At 41.8% G+C, this 24000-nt stretch overlaps 1 pseudogene across 1 annotated transcript in view; it reads right to left on the bottom strand.

The window, feature by feature from the left end:
• The window catches only part of LOC311120611 (NLR family CARD domain-containing protein 3-like), a 32942-nt pseudogene that overhangs the window by 2930 nt on the left and 6012 nt on the right, over positions 1–24000 (bottom strand). Inside the window, exons 2-6 of the transcript in view lie at positions 6098–7862; positions 5705–5804; positions 2870–2985; positions 1245–1418; positions 502–675 (exon numbers count right to left, since the gene is read on the bottom strand). The product of the transcript in view is annotated as an NLR family CARD domain-containing protein 3-like (transcript). The remainder of the gene's footprint in view (positions 1–501; positions 676–1244; positions 1419–2869; positions 2986–5704; positions 5805–6097; positions 7863–24000) is intronic.

Genomic DNA, 24000 nt, shown 5'->3' on the forward strand with positions numbered 1-24000 from the left:
ATTTGTGTTTGTATGTGTCCAGTGTTTGTGTGTGTCCAGTGTGTGTGTGTGTGTGTCTAGCGTTTGAGTGTGTCCAGTGTGTGTGTGTGTGTGTGTGTGTGTGTGTGTTTGTGTGTGTGGGTCCAGTGTGTGTGTGTGTGTGTTTGTCTAGTGTGTGTTTGTTTGTCTAGTGTGTGTGTGTGTGTGTGTGTCCAGTGTGTGTGTGTGTCCAGTGTGTGTGTCTGTGTGTGTGTGTTTCCAGTGTGTGTCCAGTTTGTGTACTGATACTGATCACACACTGGACCCACACACTGGACCCACATACACACCAACACACACCAAAACACACATACACCAACACACACAAACACACACACTGGACACACACACACTGGACCCACACACACACACACACACAGTCTTTATATAACTTAGTCCAAGTGGTGGTCAGAATGTTTGTCTTAACTAGCCTGATAACTCCAACATGTCTGATATGAACATTGACATAAACCCTCTACATACTTGAGTTTCTCCAGTCTGCAGTGTGGATCCTCCAGTCCAGCAGAGAGCAGTCGGACTCCTGAGTCTCCTGGGTGATTGTAGCTCAGGTCCAGCTCTCTCAGGTGTGAGGGGTTTGACTTCAGAGCTGAGACCAGAGAAGCACAGCCCTCCTCTGTGACTAGACAGCCTGACAGCCTGCAAAGAGTCAAATCATATTAAAACCACACTACTATTCTTAGGTGGTGAAAATAGAGTGGCAGTGTATTTTATAATATTTTCAGATATAGAGTATCATCGTCCTGTAATCTGGGGGGGGGGGGGGGGGGGTGATCTTTGTCCCTCTGAAACTTTCTCATACATCATTATTTACGGTTCATTCATGATTATTAAAATCATGTTAGCAACTAACAGAAAATGCATTCAACAAGTTTGTAGTCACAAGCTTGATGTAATCACTGCAGGCAAGGAACATGGAACCCAATACTAAACTGTTGACTACTTTAATACTAGATACATAAAGTACTTTAATTTCTGAAAGGGTAAAACAGGTATGTATGAATACTCTCAAATAAAAGGTGACATTCTGTACTGTTGCCTAATATGAAACGTTTTGTCTCAAATCCGAAATGCTGGAGCATAGCACCAAATGTAAAACTGTAAGCTTCACTGTCCAAACACATATGGTGTGGACTATGTGTGCCTAGTAAACACATGTGGATCTGGTGAACAGTTATCACTTGTTGACCAACTACAGGAATACTGACCTCAGAGTCTCCAGTTTACAGTGGGGATTCCCCAGTCCAGCAGAGAGCAGCTTCACTCCTGAATCCTTCAGGTCATTGTTACTCAGATCCAGCTCTCTCAGGTGTGAGGGGTTTGACTTCAGAGCTGAGACCAGAGAAGCACAGCCTTCCTCTGTGACTAGACAGCCTGACAGCCTGCAAAGATTCAAATCATGTTAAAACCACACTGCTATTCTTTGGCGGTGAAAATAGTGGCAGTATATTTTTTTCAACATATTCAGATATATCAGTGTCCTGAAACCTGCCATATCTATTCATAAATGAATGAATGTATCATTATTAACAATAACAAATTATCAAAGTATTACTTGTAGATAGAAAAATATAAAGTACAAATATTTGAGTAGACTGACCAGAGCAGTTTAAAAAGCAGTATCAGTCAAAAGACAGACAGTGAAGTATCAGATTTAGATTGTATTGAGTATACAGTCCACACCATATCTAGTTTGACAGTGAAGCTAACATTTTAAATGTGGCTCTGTACTCCAGCATTTTGGATTTCAGATCCAATGTTTCATATGAGGTGACAGTATATAATGTCATCTTTTATTTGAGGGTATTTGAATACATATCTGTTTCACCATTTAGAAATGAAAGCACTTTATGTATCTAGTCCCCCACTTTTGAAGAAGTCATAAGTATTTTGATAAATTCACTCATAGTGTATTAAAGTAGTCAAAAGTTTAGTATTTGGTCCCAAACTCGTTGGTTGCATTTGCAGTTTGTTTTGGTTGTGTTTTGGGTTATGTTTTGCCCGATAGTAACTGAATGGTGGATGATGACTGGAGTAATTTTCTGTCTAAGTGAGTAGATAACATGTTTCTAAACACTACTAAATTAATCCTGATGATGCTATGATTAAGAAAAATCATGAATGAATCATGAATCATAATGAGTGAGAAAGTTACAGAGGCTACAACAAAACATGCTAACCTCTCACCATTACCAACAGAGGGGGTATGATCCTTGTTCCTCTGTAACTTTCTCATTCATCATCATTCACGATTCATTCATGATTATTCATAATCATGGTAGCATCCACATGAATGTAGAAGTGTTCAGAAACATCTTCTATTCTTACTGACAATACAAGTGAAGTGACTCCAAAATGACAGGACATTATTCACCATTCAGTTACTATTGGTAAAAACATCATCTAAAACACAACCAAGACAAACTGCAAATGTATTCAACAAGTGTGTAGAATCACAAGCTTGATATAATCACTGCAGGTAAGGAATATGGGACCAAATACTAAACTTATGACTACTTTAATACAATATAAGTGAATATGTCCAAATTATTACGACTTTTTCAAATGGGAGAACTAGACACATCAAATGTTTTCATTTCTAAACAGTAACACAGATATGTATGAAAATATCCTCAAATAAAAGGAGACATTCTGTACTGTCACCTAATATGAAACATTATATATCAAATCCAACATGCTGGAGCATAGCACCACATTTTTAACTGTAAGCTTCACTGTCCAAACACATATGGTGTGGACTATGTGTGCCTGGTAAACACATGTGGATCTGGTGAGCAGTTATCACTTGTTGACCAACTACAGGAATACTGACCTCAGAGTCTCCAGTTTACAGTGGGGATTCCCCAGTCCATCAGAGAGCAGCTTCACTCCTGAATCCTTCAGGTCATTGTTACTCAGATCCAGCTCTCTCAGGTGTGAGGGGTTTGACTTCAGAGCTGAGACCAGATAAGCACAGCCTTCCTCTGTGAATAGACAGCCTGACAGCCTGCAAAGAGTACAATCATATTAAAACCACACTGCTATTCTGTGGTGTGAAAATATATTCTTTCAACAATTTCAGATACATCAGTGTCCTGAAACCTGCCATATCTATTCATATATGTATATATACAGTACCAGTCAAAAGTTTAAACACACCAACTCATTCAAGGGTTTTTCTTTATTTTTACTATTTTCTACATTGTAGAATAATAGTGAAGACATCAAAACTATGAAATAACACATATGGAATCATGTAGTAACCAAAAAAGTGTTAAATTAATCAAAATATATTTTATATTTGAGATTCTTCAAATAGCCACCCTTTGCCTTGATGACAGCTTTGCACACTCTTGGCATTCTCTCAACCAGCTTCATGAGGTAGTCACCTGGAATGCATTTCAATTAACAGGTGTGCCTTCTTAAAAGGTAATTTGTGGAATTTCTTTCCTTCTTAATGTGTTTGAGCCAATCAGTTGTGTTGTGACAAGATAGGGGGGTATACAGAAGATAGCCCTATTTGGTAAATGACCAAGTCAATATTATGGCAAGAACAGCTCAAATAAGCAAAGAGAAATGACAGTCCATCATTACTTTAAGACATGACGGCCAGTCAATACAGAACATTTCAACAACTTTGAAAGATTCTTCAAGTGCAGTCGTAAAAAACATCAAGCGCTATGATGAAACTGGCTCTCATGAGGACCGCCACAGGAATGGAAGACCCAGAGTTACCTCTGCTTTAGAGGATAAGTTCATTAGAGTTACCAGCCTCAGAAATTGCAGCCCAAATAAATGCATCACAGAGTTCAAGTCACAGACACATCTCAACATCAACTGTTCAGAGGGGACTGTGTGAATCAGGCCTTCAAGGTCGAATTGGCTCAAATAAATCACTACTAAAATACACCAATAAGAAGAAGAGACTTGCTTGGGCCAACAAACACGAGCAATGGACATTAGACCTGTGGACATTTGTCCTTTGGTCTGGAGTCCAAATTTGAGATTTTTGGTTCCAACCGCCGTGTCTTTGTGAAACGCGGTGTGGGTGAACGGATGATCTCTGCATGTGTATTTCCCACCGTAAAGCATGGAGGAGGAGGTGTGATGGTGTGATGGTGTGGGGGAGCTTTGCTGGTGACACTGTCTGTGATTTATTTAGAATTTAACCACACTTAACCAGCATGGCTACCACAGCATTCTGCAGCGATACGCCATCCCATCTGGTTTGGGCATCGTGGAACTATCATTTGTTTTTCAACAGGACAATGACCCAACACACCTCCAGGCTGTGTAAGGGCTATTTTACCAAGAAGGAGAGTGATGGAGTGCTGCGTCAGATGACCTAGCCTCCACAATCCCCCGACCTCAACCCAATTGAGATGGTTTGGGATGAGTCGGACCGCAGAGTGAAGGAAAAGCAGCCAACAAGTTCTCAGCATATGTGGGAACTCCTTCAAGACTGTTGGAAAAGCATTCCAGGTGAAGTTGGTTGAGAGAATGCCAAGAGTGGGCAAAGCTGTCATCAAGGCAAAGGGTGGCTATTTGAAAAATGTCAAATATAAAATATATTTTCATTTGTTTAACACTTTTTTGGTTACTACATGATTTCATATGTGTTATTTCATAGTTTTAATGTCTTCACTATTATTTTACAATTTAAAAATTGTAAAAATAAAGAAAAACCCTTGAATGAGTAGGTGTGTCCAAACTTTTGACTGGTACTGTATATAAATTAATTAATGTATCATTATTAACAGTAGATAACATGTTTCTAAACACTACTAAATAAATATGTGTGTGTGTGTGTGTGTGTCCAGTGTGTGTGAGTTCAGTTTGTGTGTGTCTGTCCAGAGTGTGTGTGTATGTGTGTGTGTGTCCAGTGTGTGTGTGTGTGTGTGTGTGTGTGTGTCCAGTGTGTGTGTGTGTGTGTGTGTCCTGTGTGTTTGTGTCCTGTGTGTGTGTGTCCAGTGTGTGTGTGTTCATTGAGTGATACAGGAATACTGACCTCAGAGTCTCCAGTTTACAGTGGGGATTCCCCAGTCCATCAGAGAGCAGCTTCACTCCTGAATCCTTCAGGTCATTGTTACTCAGGTCCAGCTCTCTCAGATGTGAGGGGTTTGACTTCAGAGCTGAGACCAGAGAAGCACAGCCTTCCTCTGTGACTAGACAGCCTGACAGCCTGCAAAGAGTCAAATCATATTAAAACCACACTGCTATTCGTTGGTGTTGAGTCATTTTCTTTCTAAGTGAGTAGATAACATGTTTCTAAACACTACTAAAGTAATCCTGATGATGCCATGATTGAGAAGGATCATGAATGAATCATGAATAATAACGGGTGAGAAAGTTACAGAGGCTACAACAAAACATGCTAACCTCTCACCATTACCTTCAAATAAAAGGAGACATTCTGTACTGTTGCCTAATATGAAACATTATATCTCAAATCCAAAATGCTGGAGCATAGCACCAAATGTAAAACTGTAAGCATCACTGTCCAAACACATATGGTGTGGACTATGTGTGCCTGGTAAACACATGTGGATCTGGTGAGCAGTTATCACTTGTTGACCAACTACAGGAATACTGACCTCAGAGTCTCCAGTTTACAGTGGGGATTCCCCAGTCCAGCAGAGAGCAGCTTCACTCCTGAATCCTTCAGGTCATTGTTACTCAGATCCAGCTCTCTCAGGTGTGAGGGGTTTGACTTCAGAGCTGAGACCAGAGAAGCACAGCCTTCCTCTGTGACTCCACAGCCTGACAGCCTGACAGAGAGATCATCATGATTTCACAAACACACTGCTAATTTAAAACCAGTAGTGTAGAAGGACAATGGCAGATGCAGTTGGTTTATTCTCTTAAACAACATATAGATTCATCTTCCGTCTCCTAGAATTGCATGGTCATATTGTTATACTAATGTGAACACCAATGCACTGATTCAGTAAGTTTTTCAATGTAATATTATACATTATATACATATTATAATAGATATATTTCTCTAAACTGAATATTTCTTCCTGATGATTAGTACTTAAATGTCATTTTATGTACTCACAGAGCAGCTCTGGAGGCTTTGACCACTGGCAGCAGCCTCAGAAGACCTTCCTCTGATCTGGAGTATTTCTTCAGGTCAAACACATCCAGCTCATTTTCTGAAGTCAGCAACACAAAGACCAGAGCTGACCACTGTGCAGGTGACAGTTTGACTTCTGAGAGACGTCCTGATCTCAGGTAGCTTTGGATCTCCTCCACTAGAGAATGGTCATTCAGTTCATTCAGACAGTGGAACAGATTGATGCACCTCTCTGGAGAGGGATTCTCCCTGATCTTCTCCTTGATGTACTTGACTGTTTCTTCATGGCTCTGTGAGCTGCTTCTTGTCTTTGTCAGTAGACCTCGTAAGTGCTTCTGATTGGACTCCAGTGAGAGGCCCAGAAGGAAGCGGAGGAACAGGTCCAGGTTTCCTGTCTCACTTTGTAAGGCTTTATCCACAGCACTCTTGTAGACAGTAACTTCAGTAACTTGCGGTTCGGCCATTAGATTCTCATTGTTGTTGATGAATGAGAGGAACACATATACAGCAGCCAGAAACTCCTGAATGCTCAGATGCACGAAGCAGTACACCTTGTCCTGGTAAAGCACACATTCCTCTTTAAAGAGCTGTGTGCACAATCCTGAGTACACTGAGGCTTCATTGACATCAATGCCAGCCTCTTTCATGTCCTCTTCATAGAAAATCAGATTGCCCTTCACAAGCTGTTGAAAAGCCAGTTTTCCCAGTGACAGAATGCTCTCTTTATTCCAGTGTGGACCTGTCTCTTCTTTCCCAAGATACTTTTCATTCTTCTGTTTGGTATGAAACACCACAAGGTGTGAGTACATCTCAGTCAGAGTCTTGGGCATCTCTTCTGTCTTGTCTGCACTCAACATGTTTTCAAGGACTGTTGCAGAAATCCAACAGAAGACTGGAATGTGGCACATGATGTGGAGGCTCCTTGATGTCTTTATGTGTGAGATGATTCTGCTGGCCAGGTCCTCATCACTGAATCTCTTCCTGAAGTACTCCTCCTTCTGTGGGTCATTGAACCCTCGTACCTCTGTCACCTGGTCAACACACCCTGAAGGGATCTTATTGGCTGCTGCAGGTCGGGTAGTTATCCAGAGGAGAGCAGAGGAAAGCAGATTTCCCTTGATGAGATTTGTCAGCAGAACATCCACTGAGGTTGACTTTGTGACGTCACAACAGATCTTGTTCTTCTGGAAGTCTAGGGGCAGTCGGCACTCATCCAGACCATCAAAGATGAACAGAACTTTGTACTTGTCGTAGTTGGAGATCCTTGATTCTTTTGTTTCCATTGAGAAGTGATTGAGAAGTTTAATCAAAGTGTGTTTTTCCCCGTTCATCAAATTCAGCTCCCGAAAAGGGAATGAAAATACAAATTGGACATCCTGATTTGCTTTTCCTTCAGCCCAGTCAAGAATGAACTTCTGCACAGAGACTGTTTTTCCAATGCCAGCGACTCCCTTTGTCAGCACAGTTCTGATAAGTTTGTCTTGTCCAGTTAAGGGTCTGAAGATGTCGTTACATTTGACTGCAGTCTCTGGTCTTGCTTGTTTCCTGGTTGTTGTCTCAATCTGTCTCAGCTCATGTTCATTATTGACCTCTCCTGTTCCACCCTCTGTGATGTAGAGCTCTGTGTAGATCTTATTGAGAAGTGTTGGGTTTCATTGTTTAGCGATTCCCTCAAATACACATTGAAACTTCTTCTTTAGATTAGATTTGAGTTCACGTTGAAGAATCACAGCACGCTCATCTGAATCTAGAAATATCACAGAGGATATTAATATTACATCTGTTTTAATGCCTACAGTATTGTAAGACTGTCTTATAAAGTTAAAATTATAATCATTTATTCTCTTAACTGTCTGTATAAATCTGTAAATGTTTTCATAATGCATTACACACTGGTGTGACTGATTTATATCATTATTGGTATTATTGATGGCATTAATAATGTTGTCTCTCTCTCTCTCTCCTCTGTCTCTCTCTCTCTCCTCTGTCTCTCCACTTCTCTCTGTCTAAATGAATCAACACAACACATCCCTGCTGCTACTTGATGCGCCACTCGATATATATATATATATATATTGTTAACTAAATGTATGGTGTTTTTGGTTTATGTCAGTTTCATTGTTTGTTATGCTATACATTTTTATTTTATGGTTGTAAGTGGTAAAATGAACTAGAAAATGTCATATTTTGAAATTCTGAGTAATTACTACTTTAGTAAGGATATACTTAATTCAGTACTACTGCAGTTACTAAATAATTCCAATAGATAGCAGCATAAGACCACAAATGACATTTCAGAAGGTTAGTTTAGTTTTCTCCCTGGATACACCACCACTCCCCCTCACAGGAAAACTCCTGCACACGCTTTTTACTGTCCCTTTCCACACTGCTAACGTAAGAGGAACAACTGAAAAAGCATTTAACAGATTACTGTGAAATAATATAATGATGATTCATGTTTATTATTACCTGTTTTTATGGTCATGTTTTGAAATTATACTTCATTAATATAACAATTAGCAATAAGCCTGAACATTAATTCAGTCACCTCTGGTCGAGAAAAACGTATTTTCCTAGTCCATTCATTGTCAGATTCATCAACCAGCAGCGAGCACTCTGCCTTCTAGCACAAGCGAGGGGCATGTTGAGGTACATTTGCTAACTGGGAGGGTTGCATGAGGTAATTTATTGGCAGGCTGGAAGACGCACTCTTGTCTTTTCTATTCCGAGGTTGTTTACTCCCAATATCAGATATTAAGATCATGTTTTAATATGCATGTATACTAGGGTTGAGGTTGGAGCATCTGACTAGTGATTATTTACCCGGGGTTCAACACCTGCTATAGTCACTATTTAATTGCTCTTCCAAAAGCATCACAGGCCTAATACGAGATATATAGCTAACTAAAGTAATGAGTGACCATTTTAGAAAATCATGGGACATATAGTATTTGGTTGCATGCTATTTTATGTCAATCATATTGCTGCTTGTAGCCTATAACTGATGCTTCGTGGTCTTATGCTGCCATCTATTGGAAATATTTAGCAATTAAAAGTTATTAATTCACGTACAGACATTGGTGAGGCAGCTGAGAAATAAAGTGTATTAGATCAGTCTCAATCCTGCCCCACGCCAATTGCTGGACTTTCACACAGAGGTTACTAGGTCACCCAATTCAAACCACATTTGAAAAAAACAAAACAAATGTGTCTTATTTATCAAGTGTTCTGTCTTGCTATTATACATATAATAAAATAACAACAAAATAATCAAAACACTATTTAATACTATAATTGTATTTACTAAGATAATATTATTACTAAAATAGTTTCTAAAAGTGTTCTAGGCTACCCTACCCTAGAATTAGGCGTTACGGCTAAAATAGGTTATAAGTAGGGTAAGAGTTTCTATATAGCACTTTGTGACATCTGCTGGTGTAAAAAGGGCTTTATAAATACATTTGATTGATTGTTAGGTTTAGGGTTTATATGGCAAAAAGCAGTTTGGGTTTATAGCACTCTTGCGCCTCCCTTTGGCCATCTATGGGTACTACATAACTCATTCATGACATTTTTTACATTTATATTTACATATTTAGCAGACGCTCTTATCCAGAGTGACTTACAGTTAGTGAGTGCATACATTTTCATACTGGCCCCCCGTGGGAAACGAACCGACAACCCTGGCGTTGCAAGCGCCATGCTGTACCAACTGAGCTATATGACACTTGCTAGGCTCATAATCTGAGGTAGCAACTGCGTCAGATCTATAAATCCATTAGCTATACCACCCGATAAGACAACAATCACCCAATTGCATATCAAATTACCCAGCAGCCATTTAGAAACAACAAGTCATCAGAAAAATGGTTATTTCTTAATTAAAAAATGTCTTCTGGCTGTTTAAATCTGCCACATCTTGAAAAAGAGGACAGGGACATGCGTTTTGTTTAGATTGTACACTTTTTTCTTAAAACAAATATGTTTAACCATGACCAGAAAATGTTTAACGTTTGATGGCTTTGCGCCAGACAACACCGCTTAGACTGTGGCTCACCACAACATGTACTCAGGTAAACAGTGAGCGCACTCACCCAGTAACCGTAATCTTGTTAATAACAAGTTACCTGAGGTAAACCTACAGGGTTAGCGCTCACTAAGTAGCTGTAACCTTGGTAATAATAAGTTACCAGAGGTAAACCTACAGGGTTAACGCTCACCAAGTAGCTGTAACCTTGGTAATAATAAGTTACCTGAGGTAAACCTACAGGGTTAACGCTCACCAAGTAGCCGTAACCTTGTTAATAATAAGTTACCTGAGGTGAACCTAAAGGGTTAACGCAGGCAGGTCTCATTGATAACAATTAGTGAAGCTGGCATTGTGACGCAGAACAATGGACTGGGAATAGAACGTTCTGAAGGCGAGTCGGTGTCACGGAGCTCAATAGAACTAATAGGAGCTGGTAGGGTGGAAAATGCCCAAACAGAAGGCCAGTTTTTTCGCGATTACTTCATAACCAGGGACGGAAGGTAATTTTATGAAACTGGGCTCCATGGCGGATGCAATGAACTAATTTTATCAGAAATAAACGTTGTAAAAAATGTAACTTGAGGCGCCCCGAAAATAATATTCAAAAAGTTCAGTCCTTGGACACAGAGGGGTTAAACACTAAAGTTACCGTCCATCTAGTGAAGAGAGGAGAACCGGACAGAGGGATGGTAGGTAGCCAGCATCCGTTAACGAGAGAGGAAGAAGCCCTCCATGGGATTTAACAGGTGGAAGAAACAACCGGGGAGCTCCATCGGTCCACAAGAAATGCAGGCAGCCGGTGATGATGTAGTGGTAGCCAGGATAACTAGGATGCTGCTGGTAGAGTAGCTATCTTAGCTAGCTGTACCGACTAGCTTGGCTAGCTAGCAGGTCGTTCGTCTATCCCTCGAGGATGATGACGAATCCGGTGAACCACAAGATGAAACAAGGATAGCGAGTGAAAAGGATCTGGCTACACTCATACTGTCACTGACCATTACGCAAAAAAAGCAAATTGAACAATAAACTTCGGCGTCTCAACACTGTAACGAACTCCGTCGTTATTCCCCAACATCACCTCAGCCCACTCTGCGCGTAACTGGACAATATGCTTGGCGCCAAACCGTACGTGGACGCAGACAGTTCTGTACGGGGACGCGGACAGTTCCAGAACGCGGACATGAGCAGAGCCACACAATAAACTACACCCAGTCTTTAAAGTCGGGTACATTAGTAATATTATTTTATTTATTATGTCAAACAAAAGAAAATCGTTTTTTAAAACAAGATTTTGAGATCTGGGCACGTATCCAAAAAGCGTCTCAGAGTAGAAAAATTGGTCCTCTCTCTCCCCAGACAGACTCATTTAATACTGGGTCGTTACAATATTTTGAGATCTGGGCCCATATCCAAAAAGCGTCTCAGAGTAGAAAATGAGTCGTATAAGTGCTGAGAATAAAGCCGTTTTAGTCCTACTCTTATGGATATAAATTAAAGCTATGCATGAAGCCTCTTTATTCATAAGTGTCCCACCTAGTTGGCAGATATTTAGGACACCTCATGAGCTGTCCTAACCAGTTAAGAGGTACCAGCAGGTGTCTTGATAATAGAAACATGCAGCGAGTCAGTGGTTCCTGTGCAACATGTAATTGCTTTGGAGCAGTGGCGACCTGTCATTCAGGGCAGAGCCCCACCTGTTTAGCAGATGCTCTTACCCAGAGCGATTTACAGTAAGTGCATTTATCTTAAGATAGCTAGGTGAGACAACCAGATAATACAGTCAAATATACAGGATACGAACATTCAATTTCAGCTAAACAATGGATATATAGCGTTTTGCAATAAAAATTATACACATCTAAAATCTATTAATTAAACATCTGAGAACAGTAATATTGAAGGTACCCATAAGCAACCATTTCTGATTAAAAAACACATGTGAAAAATTGTGGAAATAGCATTTATGAAATAAACTCTTAATAATTCTTAAACAAAATTGTCATCTCACCTCTTAGCTTTGGTGTCATGTTCCCCAGAGAGACTCATTTTAGAGGCAGGGCCCCCCTCCTCCCTCTCCCCAGAGAGACTCATTTTAGACCACTGACCCCTAAACAGAGATCCAACATGTTGGTTGTAGTTAACACAGTAATTCTTGAATGTGAATTGTTATCATTTATTAATTATCTCTTATAAAACATTTACTAACAGACATATCGAAACAGTCAGGTGATTTAATGCAATCACATGAACATGTAGTTGTGACATATCTTCTCCATGGTAACTGTCAATAATAATAATAAGTCACTGTTTTTTAAGGTAGTTATAGACAGTGCAGCAACACAAGGCCATGTCTCACACTTATTTGTATTCATTCAAAGTCGGCCATTTATTATTTTTGAATCTGTTCTTTTCTAAACGTATCTGAGAATGTAGACAGAAGGGCTAAAACAGGCTTGATTGATCTGGGGGGGATCAGTGATCTATACAGAAAGGTTTTTTGCAACAATAAAGAGATGTTATATTATTTAAAGTAGGCTAGGTTATAATGTAAAACAGTTTTTGTTGTTGTTGTGTAAAGCAGATCAAGGTCTATACCTCAGCAAGTGGCGACCCGTCATTCAGGGCAGGTGGCCTTTCCTGTTTTGCATGTTATTGTTGCATTAATACATGTCACATATCAGTTTGCTAACAATGTAAAAAATATATACACTACCGGTCAAAAGTTTTAGAACACATACTCATTCAAGGGTTTTTCTTAATTTTTTTACTATTTTCTACATTGTAGAATAATAATGAAGACATCAAAACTATGAAATAACACATATGGTATCATGTAGTAACCAAAAAAGTGTTTAACAAATCAAAATATATTTTATATTTGAGATTCTTCAAATAGCCACCCTTTTTCCTTGATGACAGCTTTGCACACTCTTGGCATTCTCTCAACCAGCGACCCGTCATTAAGGGCAGGTGGCCTTTCCTGTTTTGCATGTTATTTTGGCATTAATACGTGTCACATATCAGTTTGCAAAAAATGCAAAAAAAAATATATATAATTGAGTTAATATAGCCGCATACAAACATGGTCTCTTTTTTGTTTTCTTGAGTAAGGCAGCTCCAAAATGCAGGTGTTTCAGCTTAGCTCAGTGCTTTCTGTGGTGGTGGGGCAAGCCAGAAGAAAATACGGAGTGCTGCGCCGTGATTGGCTCAGTGTTCTGTCACTCATGGGGACACTACGTCACTGCCAAGTCTAAGGGTAGAGCTAGAAAATACAAGCCCCTTGGGTGCTGCCACAGAGTCACAGATAAAATGACGTCAAATCACATTATATCTACAGTAGCTTTGATTGGACTGATCATGTCAACATCATACTTTTCAAAATCTTAGCCAGCAGTCATCATCATGAATCAAAGCGACAATCTACAGGCAAATCCTTTTTAATCCTTGTCATATGAAGAGAAATAATGAAGAGAAATGATAGGACAGCTGTTGGGACTCTGCTGTTGGGACTCTGCTGTTGGGACTCTGCTGTCGGGACTCTGCTGTCGGGACTCTGCTGTCGGGACTCTGCTGTCGGGACTCTGCTGTCGGGACTCTGCTGTTGGGACTCTGCTGTTGGGACTCTGCTGTCGGGACTCTGCTGTCGGGACTCTGCTGTCGGGACTCTGCTGTCGGGACTCTGCTGTTGGGACTCTCTGTGATCATAGCTCAAACCTACTCTGACTATTGAATGTCTGACGTCGACCTAACCTTATAATAGTTTGTAGTTTAGCCTAGACTTACCAGGGTCTGCCCGTCTTTCCTACATATCAACACATTTATCCGACTTCTAATGTTACCGAGAAATATGTGCCACAGTTTCAACAGCCATTGTGTAACTGTGTAGGCTGCAAACTTACTTTCACGTTCATATGAGGAAATCACATAACTTCTTACAGTCGCTGGTGCAGCCGCCTGTTCTCTTGCAGATGAAGTAGCTTTTATAGGCAACTCATTCAACCAGCCTAAACAACAGTAAATAAAAGATGTCAAATGGTCAAAAGTCAAGCCTGGTATAGCCATGTACATCAAAGAGAGGTGTATTGCTACAGATGTAGGATCTTAATTTTAGCCAGTTTGCTACAGCAGGAAAATAATCCTGCAGCAACAGGACATTTGAATTATTATGTGGATTATAATGAATGATTAATTTTATAATAGAAAAGTGCAATTGATCATCTTCAGAAACCTTTTTTAAAGCTTAAATACACTCAAATACACTACACGTTTTAGTTATGCTGCAACAGGGTGATCAAATTAAGATCCTACATCTGTACAGAGATTATGTCTTTATCTAAACCAAGGCAGTTTGAGTTAATAGCAATGATGTTGCAACTGTTAGCTGCTGTAAACCTATGTGATTGGATGTTATAGACCCCCATCTGAACAGTTTCTTTCCCCATGCTGTGGCCCTCACCAACCGACCATCTGGCCCATAGAGACTAAAGGACTATACACTCTATGCTGCTCACCACATCAAGCCATCTCTGAACTGTACACTACCATCTGGCCCATAGAGACTAAAGGACTATACACTCTATGCTGCACACCACATCAAGCCATCTCTGAACTGTACACTACCATCTGGTCCATAGAGACTAAAGGACTATACACTCTATGCTGCTCACCACATCAAGCCATCTCTGAACTGTACACTACCATCTGGCCCATAGAGACTAAAGGACTATACACTCTATGCTGCTCACCACATCAAGCCATCTCTGAACTGTACACTACCATCTGGCCCATAGAGACTAAAGGACTATACACTCTATGCTGCACACCACATCAAGCCATCTCTGAACTGTACACTACCATCTGGTCCATAGAGACTAAAGGACTATACACTCTATGCTGCACACCACATCAAGCCATCTCTGAACTGTACACTACCATCTGGTCCATAGAGACTAAAGGACTATACACTCTATGCTGCTCACCACATCAAGCCATCTCTGAACTGTACACTACCATCTGGTCCATAGAGACTAAAGGACTATACACTCTATGCTGCTCACCACATCAAGCCATCTCTGAACTGTACACTACCATCTGGTCCATAGAGACTAAAGGACTATACACTCTACGCTGCTCACCACATCAAGCCATCTCTGAACTGTACACTAAATAACTGAACTATACTGCATTAGCACTCTGTTCATCTCTCTTAGATATATTTATACTGGTACTGTACATGTGGACATCCACTGTATATCAACTGTATTCCCACTGTACTGTATATATGTATACCAACTGTATACCCACTGTACTGTATATCTGTATATCAACTGTATTCCCACTGTACTGTATATCTGTATACCAACTGTATTCCCACTGTACTGTATATCTGTATATCAACTGTATTCCCACTGTACTGTATATCTGTATATCAACTGTATTCCCACTGTACTGTATATCTGTATACCAACTGTATACCCACTGTACTGTATATCTGTATACCAACTGTATTCCCACTGTACTGTATATCTGTATACCAACTGTATTCCCACTGTACTGTATATCTGTATACCAACTGTATTCCCACTGTACTGTATATCTGTATATCAACTGTATTCCCACTGTACTGTATATCTGTATATCCACTGTTCATTATCTTATAGCTCTATGCTCACTCTTCCTAGTTGTGTATAATGTTGTACAGACATTTGTGTAAACTCTTCTGTCTGTATTCTGTCTCTAAATGTTGTCTGTCACTATCACCATGTAGAATTATGTGTACAGATGTAGGATCTTAATTTGATCACCCCCCACTGCAGAATAACTTTCCCGCAATGCAGGAAATGTAAAACTTGTAGTGTATTTGAGGTTTTAAAAGGCTTCTGAAGTTTGTAATTTCCACTTAGAAATGCCAGACTTGAGTTTCGCTTAATTAAAATGTATCAACCGCTACAAAAATGTCCATTAATTATAATTCACACTTCCTGTTGCTGCAGGAATATTTTCCTGCTGTAGCAAACTGGCTCAAATTAAGATCCTACATATGTACATGCAAATGTACTTGGCGAATAAAGGTAATTCTGATTCTGCAAAGGTTGAGTCTTGAATATTGATATATTGAATTTGACTTGCCCATGTTCAGTTAGCACCATTTTGTATGATTAAACTGACACAAACCTGTCTCAGTAGAAGTAGACTGTTAGGTCTGAGTGTTTTACATACATTCACTGTACTAGAATTACACCATACATTTAATTTCTCTACACACTTTACAATCATTCCTGGCATGATTCTCACCTTGTAGCCTGAATTCACAACCAGAACATGTCAAGTCATTGAGATATCTACTGTTCTGCTGAGAGAGCACCTTCCTGATGACTAGCACTCTGTGTATTCTTATGGGTGAGGCCTGAGCTGGAATGTCAAGCTAACTGAAGCTAGCTTTAGAAAACCAGTATATCTAGCTAGCATCATAGTACACCCCTCAGGCTAAGTTCAGGTTTCAGCATGAGGCAGACATCAACAGCCGAGTTGTAGGCTACTACCTGGGTCGTATTCATTAGTTTACACCGCAGCCAACAGTTTTAAAATGTTGCATAAACAGTTTACTCCAAACGCTGTACAACGTGACCTAAACGGTTTCTGTTGCCAAACGTTTTGCTACGGTGGGCACTAATGAACACACACAACCTGTTTTGAGGAAGTGTAAGTTGTTGTTAGTCTTTCCACAGTATTTATTTGTCTCTCTTTCACACAACATACCTTCCTGAGCATGGGCGGTGTGTTCAATAGGGCGATATGGGCGACGCACTGCCAAACGGGAAAAGGAAGGGATTTTTTTTCTAATCAATTATATCATGGCAACAGTAGTTCAGTGTTCACGTCTGATCTGCCAGCCACTAAATGTCCAATCAGGCTAAAGTCGTGCTTCAAATGTCCCCGCCCGTTTTGGGGCGATTTCAGTCAGGTTGAAAATCGCCCAGAAGTCTCTCATAGCCTCTAATGTAAAATATTTTTTTTTCAAATTTCTGAGCTTTCAATACATTCTCTATGGGTGTCTGAGGGCTTGCACTTACGCGCTTTCGTCATACGTAACGTAACGTAACCATGAACGGCAGACAGCAACGCTTGGACAGCGACTGGTGTAACCGACATGCACCATCTTTCAGAAAAGATTAAGAAAAATGAGCTGTCAAAGACCCACATTGATAGCTGTTTGAGATTGTCTGCTTTGGTGAGAGTGAATATTGCCACTCAACTGGATGAGGGATACAGGCTAGCTGTCCGCCGCCACAACGATGAGGTTAGCAACAGCAGAGTCGTGAACACTGTCTACGAGAATCGAGACGACCTCATAGAATGTTTTGAAGCCATCCGGACGGGTTCATTGGGTTCATTTGACCAGCCCACCGTACCAGAAGCTACAGAATAAGGACATCGATGCTGTCTTTATCAAACGTGCCCTCGACAGCTTCGCAAGCAGTGTGCAGGCCATAAGGTAAGATAAAGATTAAACAATATCATTCGATCTTTCTCAAAGCAGAGCTTTATTTGAAAATGTATGCATGAAAGGAGACTGCATTTGTGTTTGAAATTACATTATTGTCATTATATATGGCCAGTGGTGTAATCTATCTTATTTTATATACTATGTGTACTGTACAGTGGTGCTCATAAGTGTATGAACACATTCTAAAGCTGACTAAAAAGAGGAATAAAAAAATAAAAAAATCATCTTTTGGAAATTGATCTTAATGACTTAATTAAAAAAGTTGGAAAATCCAACCTTTAAGGACACCAATTTTCTTTTCTTTTTTATTCCTCTTTTTAGTCAACTTTAGCATGGGATCATAAGCTTATGAGCACCACTGTATACTGTGCTGAACATCCAGGCTATGTGAGACACAAAGGCTAACTTAAACACTAAAGACTTTATGCATCCCTGCCCATTTTAAGTGGAACTGAAGTATTTGTACTATACATGGATACATTGCATATACCTGTGCATCACATAGACAACAATACTGTACAAAGCCAACAAACACATTGGTCTGTTTGCCTTCAGGGACTCCTCTCAACAGCAGCTGCAAGAAGCAACAGGAGCCAAAAGACCCAGAACAGCTTTGAGAGAAGAGGAGAAGCAGAGGCTGTCTGAAGAGGTCTGCAACACCATCCTGGATCACACCAAAGAAAGGTTCTCTTTCTCTGGCCACCTTGTGAGTGCTACCTTACTGCAAGCAGACATGTTTGAAAGGTACTGCCATTCAAAAAAATAAAAAATCTGTTCATGTTCATTTTTACAAATCTATACAATTGGCCAGAATATGGTTGTTCATATTTACAAATCTATACAATTGGCCAGAATATGGTTGTTCATTTTTACAAAGCCATACATATTGTTTATGCAGTGTTGAGGAATGTGAAAGAACACCCTTGATTATTTTTACTGTGATAACTTATTTTGCTTTTGTAAGCCAACACTTTTGAGATCAGTCAATAAATGCTTCTGGTATTGACTTATATGCTGCCCCTGTCTTCATGTTGTTGCTGGACATATCTTTTTAAAAATGTGTGTAGGTCACCTAAATCATCAGAAAAATTGCCCCTCCTGAGAATGTTTTCAGGAGCCGCCACTGTTCCTGAGTGAAAAGAGTTAACAGTAGATTAGAAAGAGAAAATGTTGTTGCTTGTTGTGTTTTAAGCCTGTTTTGAGAAGACAAGTCTATAGACCTATGATACAGTACACTCTTAGAAAAAAGAGTTCCAAAAGGGTCCTCTGGCTGTCCCCATAGGAGAACGCTTTTGGGTTCCAGGTAAAACCCTTCTGGCTTCCATGTAGAACCCTCTGTGGAAAGGATTCTTCATGGAACACAAAAGGGTTCTACCTAGTACCAAAAATGGTTCTACAAAGGGTTCTCCTATGGGGACAGCCAAAGAACCCTTTTAGATTCTAGATAGTGTAGGAGCGATCACCCTGGGGCACACAGATGGAAACAGAACGAATTCACCCCACGCATCTAATTTATATTGAAAACATTTTAAGGAGAGTAGGCCTATTATAACACTGTCTACAAAACATATCATCAACTATATTAATACACATAACAATATCATCAACTATATTAATACACATAACAATATCATCAACAATTTGAATACACATAACAATATCATCAACTATATGAATACACATAACAATATCATCAACTATATTAATACACATAACAATATCATCAACTATATTAATACACATAACAATCATAGTCTTACCTTTTATATGTCTCTCAATAGAAGTAGAGTCTGGAATGATCATTCGGTGGTGGAAAGTTCCTTTAGTTTGTTCTGCTCATTTCCATATCAGGATCTACCTGTTCTCTCTCCCACTCCCTGTCTCTTTATAGCTCTTACAATGTGCCTTGGCATACATTCTACAAGTGTCTGGAACTCCAAATGTAGTTCTGATTTAGTGTTCCAAATGAAAACAATTTGATTAAACAGGTTAATATGGTTAAAATACATTAAGACTGAGTAATGCTGTGATTGTTTTTATTATTTTGTATTGAAATGTTTGACTTTATTTTCCCTATGTCCTTTCAATATAGGAACAATTTGTGAAATGACAGCCTTCTGTAAATATGGACAAAAGTCTATGGATTCATTTGATGGTATGTGTCTTGCAACATTATGTAAAATGACAGGTTGAGAAACACTACATCTTCCTAGGTGCATATGTGAGAAGGAACGCAAACTGTCTCCCTATGTGTGTGCCATCCCTAAACATCAAGTGTTTGTGGTTCATTAAAATGTTTATTGTCAAGGTTTAAAAAAAAAAAAAAAAAAAATATATATATATATATATATTGAACTCTATTGGAGGGATGTGACATCATTCTTCCACAAGAAATTCCATAATTTAGTGTTTTGTTGATGGTTGTTTTCAATTGGGTTGAGACCTGGTGACTGAGACGGCCATGGCATATTGCGAAACATCAGCAAGTTCCTCTCTCCCCAGGGGTAGCAGCTCCTGTCTCCCCAGGGGTAGCAGCTCCTCTCTCCCCAGGGGTAGCAGCTCCTCTCTCCCCAGGGGTAGCAGTTCCTCTCTCCCCAGGGGTAACAGCTCCTGTCTCCCCAGGGGTAGCAGCTCCTCTCTCCCCAGGGGTAACAGCTCCTCTCTCCCCAGGGGTAGCAGCTCCTCTCTCCCCAGGGGTAGCAGCTTCTCTCTCCCCAGGGGTAACAGCTCCTCTCTCCCCAGGGGTAACAGCTCCTCTCTCCCCAGGGGTAGCATCTCTCTCCCCAGGGGTAGCATCACTCTCCCCAGGGGTAGCATCTCTCTCCCCAGGGGTAGCATCACTCTCCCCAGGGGTAGCATCACTCTCCCCAGGGGTAGCAGCTCCTCTCTCCCCAGGGGTAGCAGCTTCTCTCTCCCCAGGGGTAACAGCTCCTCTCTCCCCAGGGGTAACAGCTCCTCTCTCCCCAGGGGTAGCATCTCTCTCCCCAGGGGTAGCATCACTCTCCCCAGGGGTAGCATCTCTCTCCCCAGGGGTAGCATCACTCTCCCCAGGGGTAGCATCACTCTCCCCAGGGGTAGCAGCTCCTCTCTCCCCAGGGGTAACAGCTCCTCTCCCCAGGGGTATCAGCTCCTCTCTCCCCAGGGGTATCAGCTCCTCTCCCCAGGGGTATCAGCTCCTCTCCCCAGGGGTATCAGCTCCTCTCCCCAGGGGTAGCATCTCTCTCCCCAGGGGTAGCATCACTCTCCCCAGGGGTAGCAGCTTCTCTCTCCCCAGGGGTAACAGCTCCTCTCTCCCCAGGGGTAGCATCTCTCTCCCCAGGGGTAGCATCACTCTCCCCAGGGGTAGCAGCTTCTCTCTCCCCAGGGGTAACAGCTCCTCTCTCCCCAGGGGTAGCATCTCTCTCCCCAGGGGTAGCAGCTCCTCTCTCCCCAGGGGTAGCATCTCTCTCCCCAGGGGTATCAGCTCCTCTCTCCCCAGGGGTAGCAGCTCCTCTCCCCAGGGGTAACAGCTCCTCTCCCCAGGGGTAACAGCTCCTCTCTCCCCAGGGGTAGCATCTCTCTCCCCAGGGGTAGCATCACTCTCCCCAGGGGTAGCAGCTTCTCTCTCCCCAGGGGTAACAACTCCTCTCTCCCCAGGGGTATCAGCTCCTCTCTCCCCAGGGGTAGCAGCTTCTCTCTCCCCAGGGGTAACAGCTCCTCTCTCCCCAGGGGTAGCAGCTCCTCTCTCCCCAGGGGTAGCAGCTCCTCTCTCCCCAGGGGTAGCAGCTCCTCTCTCCCCAGGGGTAACAGCTCCTCTCTCCCCAGGGGTAGCATCTCTCTCCCCAGGGGTAGCATCACTCTCCCCAGGGGTAGCAGCTCCTCTCTCCCCAGGGGTAGCAGCTCCTCTCTCCCCAGGGGTAGCATCTCTCTCCCCAGGGGTAGCATCACTCTCCCCAGGGGTAGCAGCTCCTCTCTCCCCAGGGGTAGCAGCTCCTCTCTCCCCAGGGGTAACAGCTCCTCTCTCCCCAGGGGTAGCATCTCTCTCCCCAGGGGTAGCATCACTCTCCCCAGGGGTAGCAGCTTCTCTCTCCCCAGGGGTAACAGCTCCTCTCTCCCCAGGGGTAGCATCTCTCTCCCCAGGGGTAGCAGCTCCTCTCTCCCCAGGGGTAGCAGCTCCTCTCTCCCCAGGGGTAGCAGCTCCTCTCTCCCCAGGGGTAGCAGCTCCTCTCTCCCCAGGGGTAGCAGCTCCTCTCTCCCCAGGGGTAGCATCTCTCTCCCCAGGGGTAGCATCACTCTCCCCAGGGGTAGCAGCTCCTCTCTCTCCAGGGGTAGCAGCTCCTCTCTCCCCAGGGGTAACAGCTCCTCTCTCCCCAGGGGTAACAGCTCCTCTCTCCCCAGGGGTAACAGCTCCTCTCTCCCCAGGGGTAGCAGCTCCTCTCTACCCTAGGATTTGAAGACATCGGTGGCTTAGCCCACAGCCAGTAGGAAGGTCCGGGAAGGAATTTCAACAGCTAAATCCATGAATACATCACCAGTGTATTGCCAAAAACCACTCAAGAACTTCAAATATAGACTCTGACCTGTCCAATGAGCCAAACTGATTAAATAATCCCACAGTACCTAAACACCCTCTCTCTCTCTCTCTCTCTCTCTCTCTCTCTCTCTCTCTCTCTCTCTCTCTCTCTCTCTCTCTCTCTCTCTCTCTCTCTCTCTCTCTCTCACACACACACACACTGCAGTAATTAGAATCCCTATATCAGCTTTTAGTGATAGTCTACTGTGTGTTCTCCCCTCCTCTGTCTCTCTCCATCACTTTCTCTGTGTCGTCTATTGATGTCTCTCATCTTGTCTGGTGTCTCTCCATCATATCCTATTCTTCTGTTGCTGTCTCTGTGTCTTGTCTGGTGTCTCTCTCCATCATATCCTATTCTTCTGTTGCTGTCTCTGTGTCTTGTCTGATGTCTCTCTCCATCATATCCTATTCTTCTGTTGTTGTCTCTGTGTCTTGTCTGGTGTCTCTCTCCATCATATCATATTCTTCTGTTGCTGTCTCTGTGTCTTGTCTGGTGTCTCTCTCCATCATATCCTATTCTTCTGTTGCTGTCTCTGTGTCTTGTCTGGTGTCTCTCTCCATCATATCATATTCTTCTGTTGCTGTCTCTGTGTCTTGTCTGGTGTCTCTCTCCATCATATCCTATTCTTCTGTTGCTGTCTCTGTGTCTTGTCTGGTGTCTCTCTCCATCATATCATATTCTTCTGTTGCTGTCTCTGTGTCTTGTCTGATTCTCTCTTTAGTTTTGCAATCCAAATTTGGAGCTATTGGAATTGTAACATGTTGTCCCATGTACATGGTGTAATTTACTGATGTTCCCTAACTAGCCCCATAGGGATATCCAAATTCAACCCAAATTTACCACAGGCATTACGATTGGGTCGCGTGCAGTTGCATTCTGAATTGATTATTACTTGGTGTGGGCATGTGGGCAACCTTCATTTACGTTGTGATGCAGTCACAACCACAAGTCTCACTAAACTCCGTTTTGGAAAAGACTGACTTTATGACCAAAGTTATCCAAAATTCTTCAGCGGAATTGTGCCATGTTTATTCTGGTGATAACTGGATCACTGGCTGTCTCATGGAGTGTGTGAGGGTGAGTGTCATGGTCGGGATGGCCTGAACTCAGAGCCTGATAGAATACCAAGGAAAACCGTAGTAACTGCAGTAGAACATGGTGGAACAAAGCCAGATGGCAGTAACCTCACTTACTGCTGTTTCCTTGGTTTTTACTGGGATTTTGTAGTTGCATCAAATTTGACCCTCCATTTTCTCTGAAACTGAAGATAATTGAATCAGGACACTTTGTCACAAGATATAACAGATACTATGAAGCCTGATTTAGGTCTGAACTCATCTTTGACCAAATGTGTAGCAGCAGTTTGCAATTGTACGGCAGAATAGCTGTGCACATAATCCTAATACCTCTTCATGGACTACATTTGAACACTTAAACATTGTCTTCTTTTAGGGCGGGACCTGGTACGGTATGGTCACATTGCCTAGCGGTTAGAACGTTGGGCCAGTAACTGAAAGGTTGCTGGTTCAAATACCTGAGCCGTCAATGTGAAAATCTGTTGATGTGCCCTTAAGGCACTTAACACTAACTTGCTTCATGGGTGCTGTACTACTATGTCTGACCCTGTAAAACAACACATTTCACTGCACCTATCCGGTGTATCTGACAATAAAAACATATATTTTTTGCAATTCCAACAGTTAATTTAACAATACTGGTTATAACTCTAGTTGACGTTGATCCAAGGACACCTTCACTTGCATTACCTTCTTACTGCAGAAAAATATTCTCATGA

This window comes from Coregonus lavaretus, assembly GCF_964263955.1.
Source record: "Coregonus lavaretus genome assembly, contig: HAP1_SCAFFOLD_777, whole genome shotgun sequence".
Taxonomy (NCBI): Eukaryota; Metazoa; Chordata; class Actinopteri; order Salmoniformes; family Salmonidae; genus Coregonus; species Coregonus lavaretus.